Source organism: Piliocolobus tephrosceles, chromosome 1 (genome assembly GCF_002776525.5).
Source record: "Piliocolobus tephrosceles isolate RC106 chromosome 1, ASM277652v3, whole genome shotgun sequence".
Classification (NCBI taxonomy): domain Eukaryota; kingdom Metazoa; phylum Chordata; class Mammalia; order Primates; family Cercopithecidae; genus Piliocolobus; species Piliocolobus tephrosceles.
In genome coordinates, this window is record NC_045434.1 from 82,047,664 (window position 1) to 82,059,599 (window position 11,936).

General features: G+C 36.5%; 1 protein-coding gene across 1 annotated transcript in view; it reads left to right on the forward strand.

Moving 5' to 3' along the window:
- Positions 1-11,936, forward strand: part of DNAH14 (dynein axonemal heavy chain 14) — a 628,991-nt gene that overhangs the window by 356,603 nt on the left and 260,452 nt on the right. The window lies entirely within an intron of this gene.

Sequence of the window (11,936 nt, forward strand, 5' to 3'; positions counted from 1 at the left end):
TTTTTTCACTTTTGACTCCTTTGAAACAACACTTAGCTTAAAGCAAAAACACGTTGTGTAAAAATATTTTCTTGATATCTTTATTCTGTTTTTATGTTTCATTTTATTTCTTTACTTTTTGAACTTTTTTGTTAAAAGCTAAGACACAAACACACACATTAGCCTAGGCCTATGTGGGGTCAAGTTCATCAATATCGCTGTCTTCACCTCCATATATTGTCCCACTGGAAGGTCTTCAGGGCAATGATACACACAGAGCTGTCATCTCCTATGATAACAATGCCTTCTTCTGGAATACTGTATGAAGGACCTGCCTGAAGCTTTTTTACAGTTAACTTTATATATAAATAAAAGGAGTGCACTCTAAAATAATGATAAAAAGTGTATTGTAAATACATAAACCAGTAACATAATCATTTATAATCATTATCGCATATTATGTACTGTAGATAATTGTATATGCAACTGGCACCAGCATCACCACAAACATAATTAGTGCATTGTGCTATGACGTTATGACAGCTATAATGTTATGATGACTATGATGTCACTAGGTGATAGGAATTTTTCAGCTCCATTGTAATCTTATGGTAACATCATTATATATCCAGTCCACAATTGACTAAAACATCATTATGTGGCACATTACTGTATTTGTTAAAAGTTCTATTTAAGACATCTGGAAGGCAAAGATTCTATGTGATTTCCTGTGGAAATTAACCTTTAATCCAAAAGCATTGCATGTTAACTTGTTGAAATGAATGATTCAACTTCATGCCTCTAACTCCTATAGATAAATAAATTGCCTTAATTTATTTGTTAGGCAGAAATATCTAAAACTCTGTTTGCTCTCCCTATAAACCAAAAGGCAAGTTAATAAATTATTCTTTATATTTGAATGCTTATCTTCAAACAATGAATACGAAATTTTGCTTTATCATCTGAAATATCAGTATAAAACTAGGTTAGAATAGGAGGGTAAAAAGGGAACGAAATACAAGTAGAAGCAATTATAGAACTATAAAACCACCAAAGTATAAATAAGGAAAAAGAAAAAAAGGAGGGAGAGCAAAAAAAAAATTATAATTACAATGCAAGAAAAAATTGTAAAACACATAAAGAAAACCTAATCTATTAAGGACGTATACCACCAAAATGGCCCCTCATATTAATTCATCTCGGGGAAAATTATTATGACCTAACACAGATTTTAATGTAAGTGTTTAGGGTTCTAAAAAGATAAATGAATGACATCCATTTTTAATAAATGAGGAATTATGGAACAGCAAGTAGAAATTTTAAAATTCTATGAAAAAAATGAAATAGACATCTGGAAATGAAAAATTTAGTCATTTACAAAGAGAAAGTCTTATCAGCTTAAGGAGTTTTGGGGCTGAGACAATGGGGTTTTCTAAATATACAATCATGTCATCTGCAAACAGAGACAATTTGACATCCTCTCTTCCTATCTGCATACCCTTTATTTCTTTCTCTTGCCTGATTGCCCTGGCCAGAACTTCCAATACTATGTTAAATAGAAGTGGTGAAGAGGGTATTCTTGCCTTGTGCTGGTTTTCAAAGGGAATGTTTCCAGCTTTTGCCCATTCAGTATGATATTGGCTATTGGTTTGTCATAAATACTCTTACTATTTCGAGATGTGTTCAATCAATACCTAGTTTATTGAGTGTTTTTTAGCATGAAGGAGTGTTGAATTCATCAAAGGCCTTTTCTGCATCTATTGCGATAATCATATGGTTTTTGTTACTGGTTCTGTTTATGTGATGGATCACGTTTATTGATTTGCATATGTAGAACCAGCCTTGCATCCCAGGGATGAAGCCAACTTGATTGTCGTGGATAAGCTTTTTAATGTGCTGCTGGATTCATTTTGCCAGTATTTTATTGAGGATTTTTCATCGATGTTCATCAGGCATACTGGCCTGATATTTTCTTTTTTTGTTGTGTCTCTGCCAGGTTTTGGCATTAGGATGATGCTGGCTTCATGAAATGAGCTAGGGAGGAGTCCCTGTTTTTCTAGGGTTTGGAATAGTTTCAGAAGGAATAGTACCATCTCCTCTTTGTACCTCTGCTAGAATTCAGATGTGAATCTGTCTGGTCCTAGGCTTTTTTTGGTTGGTAGGTTATTAATTACTGCCTCCATTTCAGAACTTGTTACTGGTCTATTCAGGGATTCATCTTCTTCCTGGTTTAGTCTTGGGAGGGTGTATGTGTCTAGGAATTTATCCATTTCCTATAGGTTTTCTAGTTTATTTGCATAGAGGTTTTTATAGTAATCTCTGATGGTAGTTTGTATTTCTGTGGGACCAGTGGTGATATCCCCTTTATCATTTTTTATTGTATCTATTTTATTCATTTATTTTCTTCTTTATTAGTCTGGCTAGTGGTCTATCTATTTTGTTAATCTTTTCCAAAAACCAGCTCCTGGATGGTTGATCTTATGAAGGGTTTTTTGTGTCTCTATCTCCTTCAGTTCTCCTCTGATCTTAGTTATTTCTTGTCTTCTGCTAGCTTTTGAATTTGTTTGCTCTTGCTTCTCTAGTTCTTTTAATTGTGATGTTAGGGTGTCGATTTTAGATATTTCCCGCTTTCTGATGTGGGCATTTAGTGCTATAAATTTCCCTCTTAACACTGCTTTAGCTCTGACCCATAGATTCTGGTACATGTGCTTTTGTTCTCATTGGTTTCAAAACGTTTATTTATTTCTGCTTTAATTTTATTATTTACCCAGTAGTCACTCCAGAGCAGGTTGTTCAGTTTCCATGTAGTTTTGTGGTTTTGAATGAGTTTCTTAATCCTGAGTTCTAATTTGATTACCCTGTGGTCTGAGAGACTGTTATGATTTCCTTTCTTTTGTGTTTGCTGCTGCTGAGAGAGTGTTTTACTTCCAATTATGTGGTCAATTTTAGAATAAGTGCTATGTTGTGCTGAGAAGAATGTATATTCTGTTTATTTGGGGTAGAGAGTTCTGTAGATGTCTATTAGATTTGTTTGGTCCAGAGCTGAGTTCAAGTCCTGGATATCCTTGTTAATTTTCTGTCTCATTGATCTAATATTCACAGTTTCCCACCATTATTGTATGGGAGTCTAAGTCTCTTCTGAAAAGTCTCAGGACACAAAATCAATGTGCAAAATCACAAGCATTCTTATACACCAATACAGGCAATATATTGACAATAATAGACAATAATATAATAGGACAAACAGAGACCCAAATCATGAGTGAACTCCCATTTACATTGGCTAGAAAGAAAATAAAATACCTAGGAATACACCTTACAATGGATGCGAAGGACCTCTTCAAGGAGAACTACAAACTGCTGCTCAAGGAAATAAGAGAGGACAAACAAAAGGAAAAACATTCCATGCTCATGGATAGGAAGAATCAATATCGTGAAAATGGCCACACTGCCCAAAGTAATTTATAGATTCAATGCTATTCCCATCAAGCTATCATTTACTTTCTTCACAGAACTAGGAAAAACTACTTTAAATTTCATATGGAACCAAAAAAGAGCCCATGTAGCCAAGACAATCCTAAGCAAAAAGAACAAAGCTGGAGGCATCACACTACCTGACTTCAAACTGTACTACAAGGCTACAGTAACCAAAACAGCATGATACTGGTACCAAAACAGATATACAGACCACTGAAACAGAACAGAGGCCTTAGAAATAACACCACACATCTACAACCATCAGATCTTTGAGAAACCTGACAAAAAAAAAAAAATAGGATAAGGATTCCCTATTTAATAAATGGTGTTGGGAAAACTGGCTAGCCATATGCAGAAAACTGAAACTGGACCCCTTCCTTAAGTCTTATACAAAAATTAACTCAAGATGTATTAAAGATTTAAATGTAAGACCTGAAACCATAAAAACCCTAGAAGAAAACCTAGGCAATACCATTTAGGACATAGGCATGGGCAAAGACTTCATGACTATGACACCAAAAGCAATTGCAACAAAAGCCAGATTTGGCAAATGGGATCTAATTAAACTAAAGAGTTTCTGCACAACAAAAGAAATAATTCTCATCAGAGTGAACAGGCAACCTACCGAATGGGAGAAACTTTTGCAATCTATCCATCTGACAAAGGGCTAACATCCAGAATCTACAAGGAACCTAAACAAATTTACCAGAGAAAAACAAGCAATCCCATCAAAAAGTAGGTAAAGGATATGAACAGACACTTCTCAAAAGAAGACATTTATGTGGCCAACAAACATATGAAAAAAAGTTCTTCATCACTGGTCATTAGAGGAATACAAATCAAAACCACAATGAGATGCCATCTCACTGCAGTTAGAACAACGATCATTAAAATGTCAGGAAACAACAGATGCTGGAGAGGATGTAGAGAAATAGGAATGCTTTTACACTGCTGATAGGAGTGTAAATTAGTTCAATCATTGTGGAAGACAGTGTGGTGATTTCTCAAGGATCTTGAACCAGATACCATTTGACCCAGCAATCCCATTACTGGGTATATACCCGGAGGAATATAAATCATTCTACTATAAAGAAACATGCACACATATGTTTATTGCAGCACTATTCACAATAGCAAAGACTTGGAACGAACTCAAATGCCCATTAATGATAGACTAGATAAGGAAAATGTGGCACATATACACCATGGAATACTATGCAGCCATAAAAAAGAATGAGTTCATGTCCTTTGCAGGTACATGGATAAGGCTGGAAGCCATCATTCTCAGCAAACTAACACAGGAACAGAAAACCAAGCACTGCATGTTCTCACTCATAAGTGGGAGTTGAACAATGAGAACACATGGACACAGGGAGGGGAATATCACACACTGGGCCTATTGGGGGGTAGGGGAAAAGGGAGGGAGAGCATTAGGACAAATACCTGATGCATGTGGGGCTGAAAACCTAGATGACGGGTTGATGGAAGCAGCAAACCACCATGGCTCATGTATACCTATGTAACAAACCTGTGCATTCTGCACACGTATTCCAGAACTTAAAGTATAATAAAAAAAAATCAAAAAGTAAATAAAAGGAGAAATTCAATAGGATAAACTCCACTCTGGTCACCATCAAAGAAAGAATTAGTAAGTTGAAACCTACCGAAGAAAAAGATATGGAAGAACAGTGATGAGATAGAGGATCTGCCAAGAGATTTCAGAAGAATCTCTCATTCTGAATGGGAATGTCAGAGAAGCAACATTTGATGATATAATATCAGAGAATTTGCCAGATTGATATAAATCCTGATATTAAACACATTTAAACAATGTATAGTGAAACTGCAAAATGTCAATGAAAAATAAAGTTTTTATAAAGAAAAGACAGTATCCACAAAGGAATTATAATTAGACAAATTTTTGGCCAGTCATGGTGGCTCACGCCTGTAATCCCAGCACTTTGGGAGGCTGAGGCGGGCGGATCACGAGGTCAGGAGATTGTGACCATCCTGGCTAACATGGTGAAACCCCATCTCTACTGAAAATACAAAAAATTAGCCTGGCATGGTGGCGGGCACTTGTAGTCCCAACTACTCAAGAGGCTGAGGCAGGAGAATGGGGTGAACCTGGGAGGTGGAGCTTGCAGTGAGCCGAGATCATGCCACTGCACTCCAGCCTGGGTGACAGAGCAAGATTCTGTCTTGAAGAAGAAGAAGAAGGAGAAGGAGAAGGAGAAGGAGAAGGAGAAGGAGAAGGAGAAGGAGAAGGAGAAGGAGAAGGAGAAGGAGAAGGAGAAGGAGAAAAGGAGACAATTTTTATTAGCAACAATAGAGATCAGAAGATAAGGTAATAATATCTTCAAATGGATGAAGGAACCTAAATTTTTATCCTTAGAAGCTATCATTTAAGAATAACACCAAAATAAAGATCCATTCAGACATATGAAGACTGAAATCATCAAACACCTATAACTCATGTACAAAAGAAGTATTAAAGGATGTACTTCAGCAAGAAGACTAATATATACAGTGGGATAGTGACCAATATAAGAATAATGATGAGCATAGAACTTGGTAATATAGATCAATAGACTGATAAAACTATTGATTATAAACTAACTTTTTATTAAAAAGATAAAATCAAAATTATACACAAAACAAGATGGAAGAGGGGGAAGGGGGTGTTCAATACATAGTGGAAGTGTGCTAAGGTCTTTGTTGTGTTTGAGAATAGTGTAGAAATATCAGATAACCTTAGATTTGTTAGAAAAATGTATAAATATAATAAGTTAATTTGAAGCACACAGAAGAGTTTAGAATAAGGTAATTAATAATTACATGTAATGCAAATACAAACCAAAAGAAAACACAGTATATACCCGGGTCAGTATATGTACATATATTTCTTAGCTCTGTGCTGACAGAGCCTAGAAGAGTGACACCCAATAACAATGAGCACCCCTAGCACTCAGATCACAGGAAGGAAAAGGCAGTTCAACTTGAGGAAGTACCTGCAATGACATAACAAATAGGAACCTAAAGTAATTTGTTAAAGTTACTATAACTGGGGTAAAGGGGAATGGCAGTTCTTTGAAGGATAGTTGGATACAGGATTTGAGCTAATAGCTACAACTGTAGAACCAAAAGAATGTCATGTTCCCTCTATTAGAGTGGGGGCTTATAGAGGAAAGATGATAAGGTCCTGGTACAACTCCATTGTAGTTTGTTCACGGACTCATCCAGTGCTCATTTCCCCAGCACCTGGGTGTGCAATCAGAATAGATATACTTAGCACTGGCAAACAGCCTCACCTTAATTTCATGACCTGTGGAATAAGATTTATAATGGCATGAGAAGCCAAATGAAAGCCCCTCCCACAGCCAATTCTCAGTCCACAGACCTCAAACCGATACTGCATCCTGGAAGAAATGGCAGATATCAATGACATCCTCAGGTCTTCAAAGATGCAGGTGTGAGTTATCCATTATATTCCTACTTAATTCACTAACCTGATCTTTTGAAATAAAAAAGATGGATCAAGCTGGGTGATGGTGGACTATAATAATCTTAAACAAATAGTAATCCCAGTCACATTGGCAGCTATTTTTACCAGAGTAGGCCATCTCAATCTCTGGCATTTGGTATGTGTTCTTGACCTGGTGAATACATTTTCAGTCCCTATCAAGAAGGAAAACAAGCAGTATCCTCATTTATTTGGGATGGACAGTAATAAATCATGGCCTTGCCCCAGGTAGTAAATGAAATGAGCCCTATGATTGCCCCAGCTGTCTACCTGGAGGAGCTTTCCAGATGATGGCCCAGGGAAGGGAATCTAAGCAGAGCATAATGGCCTTACTGAACTGAGAAGACAGAGCTTGATTGAGGTATATTTTATATACCATCAAATTCACCCACTTCAAGTATATATATCAGTGATTTTTTAGTAAGTTTACTGAGTAATGCACCCATCACCACACATCAGTTTTAGAATATTTTCATCTTTCCATTATGATCTCCATGCCCATTTACAGTTAATCCTTATTCCCACCCCCAAATGTAGGCAATGAATTTGCTGTCTTAGTAAATTAAGCCTTAATAAGCATTTTAAGAAATCAACTCCTACAATATATGGTCTCTTGGATCTGGTTTATTTCATGTATCTTAATGTTTCTGAGGCTCATTCATGATGTATCATCTATCAGTAGTTAATTTGCTGAATAATATTCCATTCTGTGAATATATCACATCTTGTCTATCCATTTACCAGTTGGTGGACATTTAGATTGCTTAAAGTTTTGAGCTATTATGGATAATGCTTTTATGCATCATATGCAAGTCTTTCTATGGATATATGTTTTCATTTCTCTTGGATAGATGCCTAAGACAAGAATTGCTGGGTCATATTGTGGTAGTTTTAGGTTTAATTTTTTAACCAAACTTTTTTCCAAAATGACAGCACTAGTCTACATTCCCACCAACAATATATTAGGGTTCCTGTTCTCCAAATCCTCCCCAACATTTGGAGGCAATTTGTCATTGTCTTTCTCATTTAGTATAGCCATTCCAGTGGGTATGAAATGTATCTTACTGTGTTTTTAATCTGCATTTCTCTAATGACTAATGATATATAATAAAGGCATGGACACTTAGTTCAACCAGGGATTAGCATACTACAACCTGTAAGGCAATTCCAGCTTGTAGCCTACTTCTATACAGCCTGTAAGCTAAGAATGATTTTTATATTTTTAAGGGATTTGTAAAGGAAAATAAAGGAGAATATACAAGAGATTGTATGTGTCATGCTGTTTTTACCATATTCCTTTGGGTGAGGTATGGTGAGGCCAGACTCCGTTCAAGAAAAGGGAACTGGAAAGGGTTTTACAGTTTTGTTATACTCACAGGTTCCTGAAGAGAAAGAACATGACACATTGGGCAACTCAGGAGGGAAGCCCTGGGGTCAGTCCCAAGGCAGAGGGAGAAAGGGGAACTGTGGGGAAGTACCTTTATTGTGATTTCTGCAGGAAGGAATGAAGCAGTGTAAATGGACTTGGGATTGGCTACTTTGAATAATTTCAGCAAGTTCTGGGGAACAGGGCCATCCCTGGCTATGTGATACCTTGCCTTGGGGTGATTAGGGTAGGTATATTAGGCCAGGAGTGTGAGAGCTCCATAACAGAGATGCTTGGAAGTGTGGCCTTAATCCCATCTGACTGGCATCCTTAGAAGAAAAGGAAACTTGAACATGCAAATGACAACAGAAAATAAATTTCTGTTGTTCAAGCCACCCAGTCTATGGTATTTTGTTGTGGCAGGCCAGGCTAACTAATAGAATAGTCTTTTCAGTAAATGGTACTGGACCAACTGAACATTTATATGTTTAAAAAAAGGAATTTGACAGAGTAATATTATACACTAAAATGGATGATAGGCCTAAATATAAATTGTAAAAATATAAACTTTTTTTTGAGATGGAGTCTTGCTCTTGTCACCCAGGCTATAATGATCTCAGCTCACTGCAACTTCCACCTCCCAGGTTCAAGTGATTTTCCTGCCTCAGCTTCCCAAGTAGCTGGGATTACAGGCAGCTGTCACCACACCTGGCTAATTTTTGTATTTTCAGTAGAGACGGGGTTCCACCATGTTGGCCAGGCTGGTCTCAAACTCCTGACCTCAAGTGATCTGCCCACCTTGGCCTACCAAAGGGCAGGGATTACAGGCATAAGCCACCACGCCTGGTCTAAATTATAAAATTCTTAAGAAGGACAAGAAAAAATCTTTTGTGTCCTTCAGGAAGACAAGGAGTTTTTATGTACAACACTAAAAACATAATCCATAAGAGAAAAAAATTTAATTAAAACATTTGCTCTGAAGAACATACCATTAAGAGAATAACAATAAGTAATAGAAAGATAAGCCACAGATTCACAGAACATATATAAATTACATAGCAAACAAAGATATATCCAGAATAGATAAAGAACTCTTAAAGCACAATAATGAGAAAACAAAATTTATTTTTAGAATGGTAAAAAAATTTGCATACACACTTTTTCAAAGATTTATTTACCATTCAAGTGGTAAGAATATATGAAATATTAATATTGTTATTACCTTAAGGTGAATCCATGGCTAAATTAGTTTACTTTTATTATTCTACCACACATCTACAGCCATCTGATCTTTGACAAACCTGAGAGAAACAAGAAATAGGGAAAGGATTCCCTATTTAATAAATGGTGCTGGGAAAATTGGCTAGCCATAAGTAGAAAGCTGAAACTGGATCCTTTCCTTACTCCTTATACGAAGATTAATTCAAGATGGATTAGAGACTTAAATGTTAGACCTAATACCATAAAAACTCTAGAAGAAAACTTAGGTAGTACCATTCAGGACATAGGCATGGGCAAGGACTTCATGTCTAAAACACCAAAAGCAACCACAGCAAAAGCCAAAAATGACAAATGGGATCTAATTAAACTAAAGAGCTCATTGTTCAGTTCCCACCTATGAGTGAGAACATGCGGTGTTTGGTTGTCTCTTCTTGTGATAGTTTGCTAAGAATGATGGTTTCCAGCTGCATCCATGTCCCTACAAAGGACGCAAACTCATCGTTTTTTATGGCTGCATAGTATTCCATGGTGTATATGTGCCACATTTTCTTCATCCAGTCTGTCACAGATGGACATTTGGGTTGATTCCAAGTCTTTGCTATTGTGAATAGTGCCACAATAAACATACGTGTGCATGTGTCTTTATAGCAGCATGATTTATAATCCTTTGGGTATATACCCAGTAGTGGGATGGCTGGGTCATATGGTACATCTAGTTCTAGATCCTTGAGGAATTGCCATACTGTTTTCCATAATGGCTGAACTAGTTTACAATCCCACCAACAGTGTAAAAGTGTTCCTATTTCTCCACATCCTCTCCAACACATGTATACATATGTAACAAACCTGCACATTATGCACATGTACCCTAGAACTTAAAGTATAATTTAAAAAAAGATAAAAGGTAAAAATAAAATAAAATAAAATAAAATTTAGCTAGTAAAAATAAGTAAAATAAAGTAAAATAAAATCTAAAAAAAAAAAAAAGGAGCTTCTGCACAGCAAAAGAAACTACCATCAGAGTTAACAGGCAACCTACAGAAAATTTTTGCAATCTACTCATCTGACAAAGGGCTAATATCCGGAATCTACAAAGAACTCAAACAAATATACAAGAAAAAAACAAACAACCCCATCAAAAAGTGGGCAAAGTATATGAACAGACATTTCTCAAAAGAAGACATTCATACAGCCAACAGACACATGAAAAAATGCTCATCATCACTCGCCATCAGAGAAATGCAAATCAAAACCACAATGAGATACCATCTCACACCAGTTAGAATGGCAATCATTCAAAAGTCAGGAAACAACAGGTGTTGGAGGGGATGTGGAGAAATAGGAACACTTTTACACTGTTGGTGGGATTGTAAACTAGTTCAACCATTATGGAAAACAGTATGGCAATTCCTCAAGGATCTAGAACTAGATGTACCATATGACCCAGCCATCCCACTACTGGGTATATACCCAAAGGATTATAAATCATGCTGCTATAAAGACACATGCACACGTATGTTTATTGCGGCACTATTCACAATAGCAAAGACTTGGAATCAACCCAAATGTCCATCTGTGACAGACTGGATGAAGAAAATGTGGCATATATACACCATGGAATACTATGCAGCCATAAAAAAGGATGAGTTTGCATCCTTTGTGGGGACATGGATGCAGCTGGAAACCATCATTCTTAGCAAACTATCACAAGAACAGAAAACCAAACACCGCATGTTCTCACTCATAGGTGAGAACTGAACAACGAGATCACTTGGACTTGGGAAGGGGAACATCACACACTGGGGCCTATCATGGGGAGGGGGGAGGGGGAAGGGATTGCACTGGGAGTTATACATGATATAAATGATGAATTGATGGGTGCTGACGAGTTGATGGGTGCAGCACACCAACATGGCACAAGTATACATATGTAACAAACTTGCACGTTATGCACATGTACCCTAGAACTTAAAGTATAATAAAAAAGAAATAAATAAATAAAAGAATTTTCTAAGCAAATGTATTACTTTTATAGTAGAAAGATAAGTGTGATTTACAAATAACAAAGTTCTCTGATATATTGGTTTGACCACAATCAGTATGTTACTGACATTTAACTGCATCCAAACACATGGTAATAATCAAAACTTTGGGGTAAGATTTCAAGGAATATCAGATCATATTTCACCTTGCTTTCTGGGTATAAAGAGGACAAGAAGTTAATAAAACTTCAGTTTTATACATTGAAGATTGGGGAAAAACAGGCCTATTTTATATACTTGGATATAACCTTTGTGAATGCTTATTATTTCTGGTTCAACAATCAAATCTTTCAGAGAGAGTTTTCATGGTTAGTGAAACATTCCATAA